This window comes from Urocitellus parryii, chromosome 11, assembly GCF_045843805.1.
Source record: "Urocitellus parryii isolate mUroPar1 chromosome 11, mUroPar1.hap1, whole genome shotgun sequence".
NCBI classification, from domain to species: Eukaryota; Metazoa; Chordata; class Mammalia; order Rodentia; family Sciuridae; genus Urocitellus; species Urocitellus parryii.
The window spans coordinates 11,293,225-11,309,672 of NC_135541.1; the positions used below are offsets into that span (position 1 = coordinate 11,293,225).

Below are 16,448 nucleotides of genomic sequence, written 5' to 3' on the forward strand. Positions count from 1 at the left end.
GCGGGGCGGTGGGGGGCCCGGGAAGAGCGGTCCTGAGCCCTGGCGGCACCGGGATTCATGGCGGGGGCTTTGAGAAACCCCAACCTCTGAGCTGCCCCCAGACCGAGCGGCCAGGATGGGGGAGGAGCGCACGCCGCTTCTTGGGGCTCCCCAGGTCTTTCCTGCGCGAAGCCCGGGAAAGCCCAGGAGAGCCCGGGAGATGGGCTGCAGATGTTCCGCGTCCTGTGGAGGCCCGAGCCACGCCTGCCCAGCCTGGGCTTTTTTGCTCACAAAAGGTCGGGGCCGTGGGCGTCACCTCACAGCCGCCGGGCAGCTTGGAAGGAGACCAGGGTGAGAAAGCCCCTGGCACCTAGTAGGTGCTCATTAAACGCGTGCTGAGGGTGGTGAGGCCCCGTCCTTGGAGGCCGACCAGGTGCCTCTGGATCCCGGTGGTTCCGGGCTGGGCCCGCCTGCTCCCGGGAGGGGTCTGCCTTTGGCCGAGTTCTGTGGGTCTGGGCAGGCGGCGTGTCAAGGCCCTGGGGGAGGCCGGCTGCGTCTTGTCGGGGCACCTCTTAGGTAACCCTGGGCAAACAGTGACTCAGCGCTTGGCTGGAGATGAGTCCCTGCCGGATCCTCGGGTTTCTTCAGCAACGTGTCGGGGCCTCCGAGGGTGCGGCGGGGACCTGTGTCAGCTCTCCCCGGGGCCCGGGGAGGGTCTGGGCCAAGGGGCAGCGTCTCTCCTTCCCCGTCGGCCTCTGCACCCAGGTGGCTCCTGGAGGCTGGGGCTCAGAGAGACCAAGCCACGGTCCAGGGCGCCAGGGTTCTCAGTCCCTGGCCCTGGCCCTGCTGGTGGCCCCCGGTCCCCCCAGGATGCAGTGGAGGGCAGCCTGGCTGGCCACCGCCTGTCCTGGCTTCTCTCTCCCGGGTCCAGGATGCCTCAGGCTGGGGGCGTCACTGCCTCCACCCAGTGGGGAGCCGGGAGGAGCCCAGGGCATCTTGAGAGACCCGGAGTCAGAGGTCTCGGTGCTTGGCCCAAAGTGGCCACACGCATGGCCCCTTGAAAGGGCCCCTGTCCAGTGAGGCCTGCTGTCAGCCAGCCCTGCATCTCACAGTGACACACCCTGTGTGTCCCTATCTCCGAGAATACTCACACCCCCAAGAGAGGCAGCGGGTCTCTGGGAACAGACAGAGGGCTTGGGACCCAGCTGCCCCTCTGATCCGCTGTGTGACCTCTGGCAAGTTGTATCCCCTCTCTGGGCTCCATTTCCTCATCTGTAAGACGAGGGACTGTGTTTGCTCCCGGCTGGAACAGACCAGGATGCAGAAAGGCGCTCTCAGACCTGAGCCCGAGAGTCACCTGCACCCGACCCGAGTGTGGCCCCCACCCTGCTGTGTGGCAGCTGTGAGTGGTGGCCGGTGGCTTCGGCTCTCTGAGCGTCCTCATGGGGAAACGCAGAGACAGGGGTCGACGTGATTGCCAAGGTCACGGGAGCTGATCTTGAAGGCGCCTGGGACGGTGCACGCGTCCCAAGCACCCAGGCTCTGGGGACCTGTCCCCGCCGTACCCACGTAGCCCAAGGCTGTGGTGGACACGGTGGCCCTCGCCAACCTGTTCCCCACCAGCTCCCCTGCCCCCTCCGCAACCCCTAACTCATGGGACCCGGGGCTTTGGGTCCAGACCTGCAGTCCCAGGGCCTCCCGCGGTCTGTCCATCGGTCCATCCGTCCGTCTCGTGGGAAAGGTCTCCGGGTTGGCCCTGGGGCCCGCGGCAGGTGCCAGCGGCAGGCAGGGGCTGCAGCTGTGCAGATGACAGGCAGCCGGGCCGCTGTGTCCCCGCGGCCACCTGGTCCTCATCCACAGGCAGCACTGGGGAGGGGTGCCCTGGGCTGGGGCGGCGGGCGGGGGCCTCAGAAGTGGAAATGGCCGCGTGTTTGTGATTTACTCCCGGACACCAACGGGGACACTAACGGGAACCCGATGGCACCAGCGAAGGCTCCGAGCTCCCGGCGCCACCTCAAAGGTGCTGGAGAGCGTCCGGCTCCCGAGGCAGGTCCAGCTCAAAGTGGAGCCAGGGGCCGGGCCCCAGGCCCCAGGCCCCAGGTCCCCAGGCCCCCAGGTCCCCAGGCCCCCAGGTCCCCAGGCCCCCAGGCCCCAGGTCAGCCGACCCTCGAGTTTTGGAAGACCCAGAGCATCCGGGCCGGGAGCGGGAAGGGGGCTTTGCTCTTGGGGTAGGGACGGCCCTGCTGGCCAGCTGGGCAGGTCGGGAACCTTCTGGACTCCAGGTAGCCATGAGGGGGCTGGGGTGGGGCAGAGTCCGGTTTTCCGTTTCCCAAGAGAAGGAGCACGGCAGGAGAAAGGGGGTAGTTTCCCGGGTGCAGCCGAACGGGCGCCGCCCCGGGACGTTGTGAGCCCCTGAGGAGGAGACAGGAGAGAGACGCAGGCCCAGTGGCCTTGGGCACAGCTCCACAGACACAGCCCGCTCCCAGGGCGAGCTGATTAGAGGGCAGGGGGCCGATGGGGATGGGGTGGAAGGCAGAGGCTGGGGCTGGGAGGCCCCAGGGCGCAGAGTGGGAGGAGGGCTGTGAGGGGACCCCGGTGGATCTGGGGGACTTTTTCCTTGTGGGACCAGGGAGGGCTCGTGAGCCTGATTTTTTATTTTTTATAGTAGGACCCAGGGGTGCTCTGCCCCTGAGCCACATCCCCAGTCCCTTTTTATTTTTTATTTTGAGACAGGGTCCTACTAAGTTGCTGAGGCTGGCCTCCAAGTTACAATCCTCCTCCCTCGGCCTCCTCCCAAGTCACTGAAATTGCAGGCATGGGCCGCCACACCTACCGACTTTTCTCTCCTTTTCTTCATTTAAAACCAGACAGGCTGAAGCTTCTGTGGGCAGAGTTGACAGGAAGAAGAGGGGGAGGGTGTGGCTGAGCTGGACAGTGCCCAGCTCTTGGAGTTCTTTGATGCACTGCCATCCTGGGAGGGGACCACCTGGCCTCCGGCATCTTCACCCCGGGCACCGGGCGGATCCCTCCCTTCACACTCCCCCTCCCCCTCTCTCACTCCTGCCTCCCCTCCACAACCTGGCCACCAGGCCCCCAGCCTCCCAGGACCACAGGTCTAACTCAGCCTCAGGCCACTGTCACCTCCCCCCGTGTCCTCTTGCAGGAAACACACAATTCTTTTACTAGAAAATCACCTTTTAAAAATTCAGAGACACAGCACAGAAAAGAATCCACCCTGGAATCGTAAGCGCACAGTAGGCCCACGGCGCAGTCCTGGGAGTACCCCCCTGTCCCTCTCGCCAGGTGGGGATCCAGCCCCTTCCCTCCAGCGCGGCCCTGTCTTGCTTGGGTCCTTGCCTTTGAGCTGCGGCTCTGCAGGGGGTCGGGGTCTGTAAGCAAGGATAGTAAGGTGATCCCAGCTGCTCGGGAGGCTGAGACAGGAGGATCTGGAGTTCAAAGCCAGCCTCAGCAATGGAGAGGCCCTAAGCCACTCAGTGAGACCCTGTCTCTAAATAAAATACAAAATAGGGCTGGGGAGGGGGGCTCAGTGGTTGAGAGCCCCTGAGTTCAATCCCCAGTACCAAAAAAAAAAAAAAAAAAAAAAAGGAGGAGGCCAGGAGTGTAAGGCACCAGCATGAGTGTGTTCTGCAGTTTCCACCCCTTCCTTCAGGAAGGGGAGTGACAAGGCAGAGCCATCTAGGTTCAAGATCTGATGCTGACACAGAGAGCTGAGTGACTCTGGGAAAGTCACTGACCCTCTCTGGTCTCATCCTCAGAGCTAGGTGGATATCAGTGCCGGAGGTGACACAGTTGTGCATGCAAAGCTCAGGACCTGCATTGTCCGGAGGGCCGTGGACCCTGATCTTCTCTTCAGGCTCCTCCCTGAGTCCTCCACCTGCAGCTCCTTGAATAAAGAGGCTCTTGTCCCCCAGATACCTCAAAGCATGACCCTCTCTCTCTCTGAGAACAGCAGGATTTCAGATTCCACCAGCCCCCGGCTATTTTAATGCAGCTGTAACCTATGGCTGGCCACAGTTTTGGGAAAATAACATTATTTATTCTATCAAGATCAGCAAACCAGGCTCAGGGCAATAATTGCTGCAGGGTGCGAGTCACAGATTTTATTTTTATTGATCAAAAAAAATTTTTTTTTTTATCAAAAATACATCACACTAGAAAAGGTGTCAGCAGCAGGAGCAAATTGGATTTTAACTCCTTTTGAAAGAGGGAGCCCCCTGCGGCAGCCGAGTCCTGAGAGCCAGGCTCGCTGGGGAGGCTCAAGGGGGCAGGCGGCGAGGATCCCCATCAGGGGGACGCCTGTTTGCATCTGGGGGCTCTGGGGGGCTGAGGGGAGCGCCGTGCGTGGGTTCACCCAGCGCCGATCCCCAGACCCCCTGGCACCGTTCAGCTGCTAGCCAGGCCCCGGCGCACGGCCAGGTGTCTGGAGTGGCATAAATACATCTCTAATGAGATCACTGTGCACCAGGCCGCTGACATAGTCACCAGCAACCAGGCTGGCGCCAAGAGCAACCTGGGGTGGACTTCCCTTGAAACATGGCTAGTTTTTACACAGTTCTGGGCCTCTGGAAGGAGGCCGTTCATTCATTCGTTCATTCATTCCATAAATGTGTGCTGAGCGCCAAGTATCAGCTAGGTTTCCCTCTGGGAAGCAGAAATGAAGCAGGGACCAAAAAAAAAATGTTGTGGGGCGCAGTGATGCATGCCAGTGATCTCAGTAGCTCAGGAGGCTGAGGCAGGAGGATGGCAAGTTTGAGGCCAGCCTCGGCGATTTAGTGAGAACCTGTTTGAAAATAGGAAAAAAAGAAAAAAAAAAAAAAGGACTGAGGATGCAGTCCAGTGGTAAAGTACCTCTGGGATCAGTCCCCAGCACCAGATACGAAAATAAATAGAAACCCTTGTCCTCATAGGGACGAAACGTGGTCCTTGCACATTTGGCTGGGAGGCTGAAAGACAGTTCGTGGAGGAGACTGGGTCAAGTTGAGGCCCAGCTTCGGCTTTTGAAGGTCCCCCTGTTAATGTCAGGAAGCTCTTTCCCCTGCAAATACAGCATCTGGGTGGGTGCTGAGCAGGGAGGTTGGCTGTGGGGAAGGAGAGGGGACTTTGGTCAGACCCAGTGGTGAGGAGCGGGGCAGGCAGGCGGGCAGGCTGGGCCTCTGCTCAGGCCTCTAGGCCTCCTGGGCATCAGGCTCCTGGTGATACAGGCGCAGGCACCCAGGAGGAAGCCCAGCCAAGCTTGTCCCTGCAGGGCCCACCATGTCCTGAGCTCGGTAGCGTGCAGAGCATCTGGGCTTCGGGGCAGAGGGCTGAGGGCATGGTACTCTTTTCTGTCTGTCTCTGTTCTGATGGTGGGGAGAAGGATTGTAGTTTTCCCCTGGACTCTTGCTCCCTCTTTGCTGAGTAGCAGTTTAGCTTGTTTTTCTTGCTAGTTTCCTCTGCATTTCGGTAGAACAGTGGTCTCCAAAGTGTGGCCCCAGCAGGCATAGCGATGCAATCCCCACTGATTTGGGAGGCCCAGGTAGGAGGATCACAAGTTTGAGGCCAGCCTCAGCAATGTAGCAAAACCCGGTCTCAAAAAATAAAAAGGTCTGGGGGTGCGGTGCGGTGGCCAAGCGCCCCTGCATTCGATCTTGTCAAAAAAGAAAAAAAGAATCACCCGGGATCTCAGCAGCCCTCAGAGCTTGCTGGAAACGCAACCTCTCGGGCCTCGGCTACTGAGCCAGAATTTCCCACCTGGGGCCCTCGGTCTGCTGACACCAAGCCCACGGCTGATTCTGGTGCCCAGAAAGCTTGCAGGCCCCTGGCCGCTGGAGAAGATGCTGGGCTTTGCCTGGCTTTGGCGTGCGGCTCCCTGGGTTTGAAGGGGGCCTTAGTTGCTTAGCGTTGCATCAAGTCTCCACACCTTTCTGAGCGCCCTGTGGAGCACCCGCCCTCTGAGGAGGTGACTGTGGGAGGACATAAGGAATGCCGAGTTCCTGGCTCATAGTAGACCCTCAATAAACGTCAGCTCCCCCCTTCCCTCCAGGACTGCTTCATAGGCCAGAAGCCAACCACGAAACTCAGCCGAGAGTGTTCACGGGCGCATGCCGGTCACCTTTGCCAACTCTGGGAGCAACACAATGACAGCCTCTTAGAATTAATTACAAAATCTTGAGACGTTAGAGCCCAAAGGGGACTATTTAGTTCCACTCTGTTTTTATAGATGAAGAGACCGAGGCTCAGAGAGGCCATGTTCGCAGCCCAGGTGACTGACCACCTCTGCTCTGCCCTTCGGGTTCCTTGGGGATGCACAGCTGGGCAGCTCCACCTGAGCCCTTAGCTGCTTTTTTGCAAATAGCTTTGGAAGTCAGAGACGGTGATGGTGGCTCTCTGCGGCCTGTCTCCCAGCTGGCTCAGGACCTGGCCCAGCCACGTGGCCTACAGCAGATCTGCGGTTTCCGAATTACCGTGAGGAGGTGACCCCGGGTTCAGGGCCCCTTTCACTCCCTCTCACCCTGGTTTCCTTGGGGGCAGGCACCTGGGCAGGGGCAGGGACCCTGCCTGGATGGGGGCAGGTGACAGCGGTCACTCGGCCCTCCCAGCTGCCCCCCAGCCTGGGACCTGGCTCCAAGCCCGTGTTTGCTCAGGACCGGGTCCCCCCCGGGCAGGGGCGTCGCTGACCCAAGTCGCAGCAGTAATTAAGAAGTAAGCGCTGCCCGGCCGCGGCGTCATTTGGCTAAGTAACCACCATGGTCCAGCGCCTCAGAAATCACCATTAGAGTCGCTCCTTATGGCCATAAAATTGCTCGTTTTCTGCCTTTCATCGGCCGCCCCCCGCCATCCGCGCCTCGCTTTATTTATACATTCGTCCTCAAACAATGGCAATAAACTCTTTCCCAGAGTGTTGCAAATCAGAAATTTGTCCACATTTTTCCACCACCTTCCACCGTGGACCTGCTCTGCCTGGGAACGGCCGGCCGGCCAGCTGGAGAGGGCTGCGCCCAGATGGACGGGGCGACAGGACGGGGCTGGGGGAGAGGCCGGGAGGGGCCCCGGGCCGCGCCATGAAAGGCCTCGCTGGCTGCCCGGTGCCGGCCCTCGAGGAGACCCCAGGGGCCCCCCGTCGGGGAGGGAGGGGAAGAGGAGGGGGAGGAGGGCGGGGCTTCTCCTCGGAGGGGGCGGGGCTCGGGGACTTGGGGAAGCCCGACAGACCCCAGGAGGGATGTGAGGGTGAGGGCCGCACCCATGACCTCGGGGTGTCCCGTGGCCCCCAACTGAAAGAAGAAAGGCAGCCCTACTGTGTGCCGGGTGCTGGGCTCTGGCGATAGATGAATTAATCAGGTGCACCCCGGGGTCCCCTCCCAGGTTGGCCTTAGAGATCCAGGGGAACCCCTCCTCTTTAGGGATGGGGAAAATGGAGCTCAGAGAAGGGTTTAGACTGGGCACATAGCGAATCGGGGGTGAAGTCAGAGGCAGATTTCAGGGTTCCAACCTGAAGCCCCCCAACCCCACATCTTACTCACAGCTCGCAGGATCCCCCTGGACCCTCTGGGGGGGCAACAGTGCTCTTGTCCATTTGGGGGCATTTGGGGGGCACTTCTGCGGTGACTCTTTTAAGTTTTCAAAATATGTTTTAACTTTTAATTGGCACCTAGGGATCGTCCACGTTTGGGGGCTGGGCAGGGCATCTCAGGACAGGCATGCGGTGTGCCATGATCAGATCAGGACACAAGCAGAACTTGGTTTTTGGGGGGGAGACCTCCTGGTACCCCTTGAACCCAGGAGCACTTAACCACTGAGCCACATCCCCAGCCATTTTTATTTTTTATTTTGAGGCAGAGTCTCACTGAATTGTTTAAGTCCTCACTAAGTTGCTGAGGCTGGCCTCCTGCCTCAGCCTCCCGAGTGGCTGGGTGTTAAACAGCACATCTGTCTGTTCCTTTGGACTTTTGTCACTTCCTTGCACTGGGACACCAGAATGCTCTGTTCTAGCTCTTTGGGGAATATCTGCTCATCTGTTTCCTACCACATCCACCCTCCCGTGCTGGAGAGGAGCTTCCCCTCCGTCCTCCTGCCCCTGGGAGGCAGGGACGAGTCTTCCCAGGAAAGCAAGTAGCTTGGAGCCTTGGGAGGGAAGCTGTGGTCCTGGGGAAGCTCGGGTGGGTGCTTCCGTCTGTCACGACCAAGGTCCGTCCGTGGCTCCTTCATTTAACTGATGGCTGCAGTTTTGATGAGGGACTTGTTCTTGAACATTCTAGAATGTTCTTAATTCTAGGAACCACAGAAGTGTTCCCAGTTGCCCTGCCCTGGAGTAACACCCAGGACCATAGAAGACACACAGTCCCATCCTCAGGAAGTCCCAGGGGGACCGCGGCCTCCTCTGAGTGTGGGGCTGGCTGTCACCAGGCACCTCTCCACGTTCCCATCCCTGTGGCCAGCGGGCACCTGCAGGAGGCCCAGTGGAGGAAGGAGAGTCCATGAGGACGAGGGATGTGCCCAAGGTCATGTGACAGGTTGGAGACTGAGCAGGAAGTGCCAGGACCCCGGGCCCCGACTTCCCTTCTGAGAGAGGTCAGGCAGGGTCTGGGCAGCCCGGTCCCTGTCACTGCCGGGTCTGAGCTCAGCCTCTGCTGGCGGTTTTCCTCTCCTGTCCGCCTTCTCACTCCCAGCACGACCCTCATTTTGGAAATGACCAGAAGCGGGTTCAGGAGTTCAGGGACACATCTGGCCTCCGTGGCTGGTGGGAGGTCCCTGTGACCACAGCTGCTGTCCTTCCCCTCTCCCCCCCAGTGCTGCCCTGGCCACACCTCTGTGACGGGTCCCGGTGGTCAGGTCTTGAGTGGCCAGCGCTGTGCACTCTGCTCTGCCTGGCCCAGCGGTGGCCCTCTGCTTGCTGGGCGACTCAGTGAGCGAGTGATTGAAATGTCCCAGGGAAGAAGGGGATGAAAGGGCGATTATCTTCAAGATGATCTTAAGCTGTAGGAAGCCTGTAGCTGATTTTGAACTGAGCTCCTCACCCAGTGGGCTAGTTCTTGCCCCCAAATACCCCCCTTCCCAAGCCCCACAGCAGCTGCATGGGACACCAATGAGGTAAAGCGGACTGAGTTGGTAAGATGCTCAGGACATCTTCTGCCTCAGCCAGTTGCCGTAGCTGGGTGAACTTTAGATAAGAATTCTCTTCTCCAGGAAGTCTTCCCTGACAAGTACCTTTGGCTCAGATGTTTCCCGCCCTTGACATCCATCTCTTCTCTCCCATCTGTGCTTGGTTCACAACTCAGTGCAGAAAACCAAGCTCTGGATCTGTCCTGAGAAAACATGCCTCTGAGTTCTGGCCACATAACTACACAGTACCATTTTAAGTAGTACTACTTCCTTCTTCCCAGGTCTGTCCCTTCCTGGCAGGACTGTATAAACAGCGCCCTCTAGCGCCTCAGGTCAATACCGTGCTCTTAGCCCAGGGCCATGATCCTACCACTCCCCCCCACATGGGCCCCCCACATTTTTGGGGTGCAAATCGCCTACCTTAGATTCAGAGCTTAAAACTGATGGGCTGGATGGGACTTCCCAGAGCGGGGAGGGTTCAGTGTGGCCGGCGGGGGTTCCAGCTCCTGCCTGGGGGTTGGGAGAGGGAAGAAGCACAGGATCCAGGTCAGGCAGAGGCCAGGTGGCTCCGCACCCGCCTGGCGCCCCCGCCCCTGGGAGGCTCTCAGGCCAGGGGTCTGGTTCTGGGTCCTCAGACCCTTCGGATGCCAGCCGGGAGGGTCCCACGGAGGGTCCCACCCTTTGCCATCTGGGAAGCCCCTTGAGCACCTAGTGGAGGGGCCGGGACTCTGACGTCGGGGAGCCCCAGCTCAAGACCTCCGAGAAGGACCCAGGCCCTGGAGGGTGGTCCTGGGCCGTCCCCAGACACTGCGCTGCAGTTCCTCCTCTGGGGCAGGGGGCTGGCCTTGTTGCCTTGACCCAGGGGTTGGGGATAATGGAGTCCCCAGATGCCCAGTGGACACAGGACATTCCAGCTTCTCCAGGGAGGGGTCGGGAAGGGGGCTGTGGTGCCTGCGAGGGCAGCCGAGCCTGGGGGGCTGATGGAGATTCCATCTGCCAAGGTCAGCCCTCCGCGGCCCTGTCTAGACCCTCCTCCGGCTCGCGAGCCCCCTGTTCCCCTTCTCCACCTGGTTGGGCCCCCTGCCTGGGTGCAGGAGCTGTGCTGCTTCAGTCGGGGCGGGGGCCTGGCTGGGTCCCTGCTCCTCAGGACGGGGGGTGTGTGTGTGTGCGTGTGTGTGTGTGTGTGTGTGTGTGCAGGGGGACGTCCAGCAGAGCCAGGAACGGCACCCGTCAGTCCCGGCCTCCCCTCCCCACCCCTCCCCTGAGCTCCCAGAACAGGGACGGCCATTTCCCCTGTGACTCCCCAGCACTGGGGACAGAGTGGGTGCCCAGGACACATGGGAGGTGAATCAGGTGTGGACAGTGCAGCTGTGCCTCAGTGGAAGAGGGTGTCCTCGGGGAAGCCGTCAGGGTCCCCAGCGCTGTCCGTGTCCTTAAGGTGCTCCCTCGCCCCACGGCTCGTTCACTCGGGGGTGCAGCGGGTGCTCAGGGGACCCCCTGTGAGCAGGAGACTCAGCAGGAGCACAGGCCCTGAGAGGGCGCATACCCTCCTGGAGGGGTACTGGTGGCAGCTGGTGGCAGTCTTGGGGACAGTAAAACAGAGCATTCGGCCTGTGCGTCTGTGCCGCGTGCTGCGGAGAGGAGTGCGGATCCTGCTGTGACCCGCTTCTCCCCTGGCGGAGGCCACAGGCCCAGCCCGCTGAGTCGAGGTGCCCGGCTCTGCTGCCTGGCTCTGCTGCCTGGCTGCGAGCTGCAGGAGCCGACGGGCCAAGAGCGGCCAGGGCGCACCGTGCAGGGCCCGTGGTTGCAGGGCAGTGCCCGGCTGGGGGTGTGGGCCTCGTTCCCAGGCTCCTGGCCTTGGTGCCCAGCTGGGTGCCCGAGAGGCTCTGAGGGAGAGGAAAGGGCCTCACGGATGCTTGGCAGTGCCCAGGGCTGAGGTGGGCACCCGAGGGAAAGGAGGGTGGAGGAGGAGGCCGGAGGGGTTAACAGGGAGGGTCCCTGCCTCTGGGTCCCAGGCCCCTCGCCTGCCCCTGAGCGGGTCCAGCCCCTGCAGACGGGACCAGCCACTGTTACAGCTGAGCGGTTCTGGGGAGGGCCCCGCTGGGCTGTAAATGGCTTTCCCATCTTCCGAAGGCCGCGCCCAGGCTGCTTGGTATTCAGGGAGGCTGGCCGCACCGGCGGCTCCGGCTCTGCCCGAATTACTTGATTAAAACGCATATCAACTATTATGTGATTCGTTCTGTGCGCAGCCCGCGCGGCCCATGTTAAACTGTAATAAAAGGCGGGCGGGAGGCGGCCGGGCTGGGGGCTGGGGCGAGGGCCAGGGCTGGAGGGTGTCTGTGACGGACCCCAGGCTCAGGGCCAGTGCTGGCTTCCGTGACCTGGGGCGACAGGGACTGGGAGACACAAGAGAGAGAGCCAAGGGCAGGTGCGGGTGGGAAGAGGCCACCTTGGTTTTCAGGAGCAGAAATGGACTCCCCCGTCACCCAGGGACCTGGCGGTGGCCGAGTCTGTCACCCTGTCATGGGGCTGGGCGTGCTGGGGGCTGGGGTTCCTTTCCAGCCTGGGACCCCGGGGGGACACCTGGGAAATGGGGCTCGGCTGCCAGCTCGACCCTCCCAGCGGCTCTGGAGGCCGGGGCCGGGTCAGTGAAGGGCTGTGACTGTGGAGGGCTGTACCCACGAGCAGGGGCTGATTTGCAGGGGTGAGTCCAGGAGGAACCCCGCCGTCGCCCCACCCGGCTGCACTCAGGAGCCAGCCCACTGAGCCCCGGGGTCCCCCAGCCCGTGACACCCGCGGACCACGGTCACAGTCAGGCAGCGCCCTGACCCATGGGTGAGCTTTGAGAGCCAAGGGCAGGCCCTGAGCCCGCGGGGATGGGCCTGGCTGGGCAGACCGCCCCTGAGCTGGCTGCCCCGGATGAGCAGGACCCCCACCATGGCAGAGGTGGCCCACGAAGCACAGGGAGCTGTGGTCACAGCCCCTGGCTCTTCCGTTTAAGGAAGCCAGAGCTGGACAGGGGGCTTGCAGGGGGCGGAGTGTCTGGACACTGGCCATGTCGTGGTGGTGGGGCCTCCTGGCCCACCTGGCAGTGGGCAGCCATTTCCCAGAGGCGGGTGGGGGCTCTGGAGGACACAGGGTCTGGGGGTAGCTGAGCAATGCCCAGAAACTTCACATCCGCCATCGCTGACCTGCCGGGCTGCACCCCACCCTGAACCGGTGGCTCCTGCCCACCCTCAGCCTGGCCGGACCACACGGCCCTGCCCTTCATCCCGTCCTCAGGCTGCTCGGTGGCTTTCGCAGGTCACCTGGGTGTCCTGCCGATGGAGGCCTGTCCTGTGCCCAGTTCACCTGGAAACAGTCTTCCCACCGTGGACCCGGGAAGCCTCAGGCCCAGGTGCGCCCCCCCCCCAGAGACTGGGGGCCTCGGACGGGGAAGCTGTTCCCCCTGCGAGATCGGGGGCCTCCCCGCCTCCCGGCAGAGACAGGATCCAGGAACCTGCGCCCCGCACCCTGCCCTGTCTCGGGCCATCTTCAGCCCAGGGCCTGGCCCTAGGGACGTTGCCCTCAGCTGTTGGAAAGGCCCCTCTGCCGCCCGCCCAGGTCTGGTGTCCGTGTAATGAAGGCGTCCCCATGTCCGTCCCCCATGTGCCCCCACCCCACGCTGACTGCTCAGCGACTGGCTTTTGGTGCGTGGAGGACTCAGCCCCCGTCAGCAGGGTCTCTCTGCGGCCAATTCCACTTAATCCTGTTGATTGATGTAACTCGGAGGCTGAAGGGTTCCTGGGGGTGGGGAGGGGAAGGGCGCCCAGGGCGGGTGGGGGCGAGAAGCAGCGTCCAGGCCCCCCAGCCCACCCCGTCACCACCCTCGTCATCACCATCATCAACAGGAATGATCTTCCCGGGTCCTTTCTGTTCCAGATGATTCTCAAAGGCTGTTTTCCATTGCACCCCCAAAGCCATCCAGTGCCGAAGGCAGGGGTGCGCTTTTATCCTCATTTTTACAGCTGAGAAAACCCAGGTCCAGAGACGGGGAGGGACTTATCCAAGGCCACACAGCAAAGGAAAGACAGAGATCAGGACCCAGTTATCAGGTCCCCAAGGCTGTCACACTCCCTGCCAGTCAGTCCCTTCCTCACTATCCCTCTCCATGGTCTCATGGGGGCTGTGTGGGCTCCTTGAAGTGACTGAACCTCTCTGAGCCTTGGTTTTCCTATTTTGGGGGGCGGCAGGGGTACCAGGGATTGAACTCAGGCACTTGGCCAACGAGCCACACCCCCAGCCCTGTATTGTATTTCATTTAGACACAGGGTCTCACTGAGTTGCTGAGCGCCTTGCCGTTGCTGAGGCTGGCTTTGAACTCGCCATCCTCCTGCCTCAGCCTCCTGAGCCACTGAGATGACAGACGTGCACCACCGCACCTGGCTTCCCTATTTTTAAAAGAGCCAGTTGTCCCAGCTTCATAGACCTGTCATGTGAACAGCACAGAGGAGCCCCCCACACCCTCAAATGGGGGTCTCATCCCCTGCGAGGCCGGGGAGCGGGTGGAAACTCTCCTTCAGGGGACTGAAGACACAAATAGACTGTGGTCCCCTTCTCCTAAGATGTGTCTGCCTCTCTGCGGGTGGAGGACAGTCTTGCTGTCCCTTCTCAGCATCCCAAGAGTTGTTATGGCAACACATCCTCGCAGAGTGTCCTCCAGATCCTCTCAAACAGCGGAGGCCTGCGGGCTGGCTGGCTTCTTCCGCCTGGGCTGCTGCCTGTGTCTCTCTGGCCCCACGGGGCTCCCCAGGTCCTGCTGATCCGGGGTGGGGGGAGCTGGGGGGCAGGGGACCAGAGCGGAGGTCCATGGTGGGCCTCGGATCTTGGAGAGCAGAGGCATGGGGTGGGGCAGAGGCTCTGAGCCTGGGCGGTGGACGGAAGCAACTTGAACTGGGCGCCTCTGCCCAAGACAGATGTGGGTCATTTGGTCATTGTCACAGTTTTGGTCACAGCCTGATAGTCTGCTGTTATTTCCTTAAGGCTTTACTTTGTACAAAAGTAAAGGGTTTGTAGAAACCCTGTTCAGGAGAGCAGCGCTCCTGCCCGGGAGCCCTGAGTGCCGGCTCCGGGGCCTTCAGTGTCCTGGAGAGTGTCCCCGTGGGCAGCTCCGGGCCCAGGGCTGCCCCTGCCCTGAGTGGAGGCAGGTGCGGGAGGCGGGTCGGAAACAGAGTCCAGCACAGTGGAAAAAGCTCTCCAGTGGCACAAGGTGGTGTCCGGGTGCCCGATGCCACTCGCGGCCAGGTCGGCCACATGGGACAGCGTGGGTGGAGAGCATCCCGTCACCTCTGAGGCTCTGGGCGCAGCCTGGGCCATTAGCTGGGTTCCCTCCAGGGCCACTGTGCCCCTCCCTCAGTGGACCGTCCTCCGAATCCCGGCTCTGAGGACAATCTGTGCCAGGGTCTCGCCTCTGACCACCCTGATCCCTGTCCTGCCGGAGCCTGAGGGTCCCCGCACGGGTGCCACTCCTGCGTCCCTGGCCACCTGCCAACGCCAGGTCCTCCTTCAGAGCCGCGCTCGCCCTCCTGGTCCCCATCAGGAGTCAGGCCTGCGGCGAGTTCCCAGGCGTGAGTCCTTGGGATCAGTCGTCTCTGGCTCTGAGCCCCGGACGTGCCAGGGAGGGGCCGGGAGGCCAGCTGGACCCACGCCGTCTGCGCTCGGTGTCAGAGGGGGCTGGGCAGCTGGCAGCCCGGGCCGTGAAGGGCAGGGGAGGGCTCGGCCCTGTCCCCAGATCTGCCCTCAGCACTGAAGGGAGGACTGGCTTGGTTCCCTGGGTCTGTGGCAGGATGTCACAGCTGGGGACAGCCTGGCAGTGGTCAGTAAGGCACAGGGACGACTTCCCAATGGGTGAGCTAGAGGAGGGGAGAAGGAACCCAGGACAGAGCAGAGGTGTTGCCTCCGGCCACTGGGCTGCAGGTGGACGCCGCCCCCTTCCCCTGTGACCTGCAGGGCAGCACGAGGTGGACCGCCCACCGTGCCCTTCAGCAGCCAGGCCTCTGCCTGCCGTCCCCTCACCTCCTCTGTGTTGAAGGGGCCGAGCTCATCTTTGTTTCCGTGGCTTTCCAGCGTGTGTGGGGGCTCCATCCTCGTGGGGTCCCAGGCGTCACTTAGCTGGGCACAGCAGGGTGTGCCCTGGCGTTGGTGAGCAGGTGGGACCGCAGCTGAGTGCGGAGGTGACCCTGACAGCCTGGACACTCCCCTCTGGGGTTCCTGACTCAGTTTCTCCCATCTGTAGTGTGGGCCCGTGACGCCGTGTCCATTCAGGCAGAGCAGATGCTCAGTAAAGGGTCTGGTGAGGGAGTGAACACAGACCAGGGTGTTTTCCAGGATCCAAAGATGGAGGAAGGAAGGAAGACAAAGGCAAAGAGGAGAGGGAGAGGGCAGCAGCCGGAGGAGGAGGACGTCAGGGCTCTCTCCCTGCCCCTCTACCTTCCTGCTTCCCTGGTTGCTTCTCTCACCAGCCCCTCCTCCACACTCCCCACAGGCCCTCCTGTGGATGGGGCAGAGCTTCTGAGCCCTGGCTAGGGACCTCCCTGCTAGCACCCCCTTGACAGTGTCAGAAGTGGGTGAGAGGCAGGGGCTCAGTGAGGGTGGGGAGCCAGTTCGGCCTCAGCTCCAACCGTGGGGAAGCTTGAGCCAGCCCTTCCTGAAGCTTCCCCAGGCTGCAACTGGGGCAGAAATGGATTCCTGGCCTGAGAGCCCCTTCCAATGCCAGGGAGCAAGCTGGCTCCAGCTTCCTGCTCTCTCTGCACAGGAATCCAAAGCCTTCACTCCCCTCCAGGCTCCAGGGTGGAAATTAGTAGGAGTCAAGAGGTGGGGGCCATGGCCCGACCAAGAACACCCAGGTGAGGTGCCCTCCTCCAGGCTGGGAGGTCACTGGGAGATCTGGCAGTGTCCCAGGAAGGGCCTACCTGGGGAAGTCACCTAGTCCAAACGTTTCATGCTACACGTAGGGAAACTGAGGCCCGCGGGAAGCTAGCAGGAGTCTGAGCTCCCAGACGCCACTGTGGGGCCCCGTAGTGCCTGTGAGGGGGAGAGCAGGAGCCGGAGGAGGACCGTCAGGTGCACTGTCGAGCCCCCTCCCCTCCCCTGCCTCCCTGTCCTCTTCTCCTCCTTCTCCTAGTTTTTGCACGAAAAAAGACAGTCTTGTGGAAACGATCATCATTTTAAAAATATCTAAATACAAGTATAACAGAGAAAGCGCCGTCCGGCCCCAGGGTGGGCGCCCGTGCGGGTTTGGGTCATAGGGTTGTGCGTGCTTTTCTGCGGGTGGAATGGATCTCTGCCCACCGGTTTGTACCTTGCTTTTTTCTTAAAGTTGGTTTCTCAGA

The 16,448-nt window shown here is 61.6% G+C and overlaps 1 protein-coding gene across 2 annotated transcripts in view; it reads left to right on the forward strand.

Moving 5' to 3' along the window:
• Positions 1–16,448, forward strand: part of Pax7 (paired box 7) — an 89,005-nt gene that overhangs the window by 30,312 nt on the left and 42,245 nt on the right. The gene's annotated exons all lie outside the window — the stretch shown is intronic.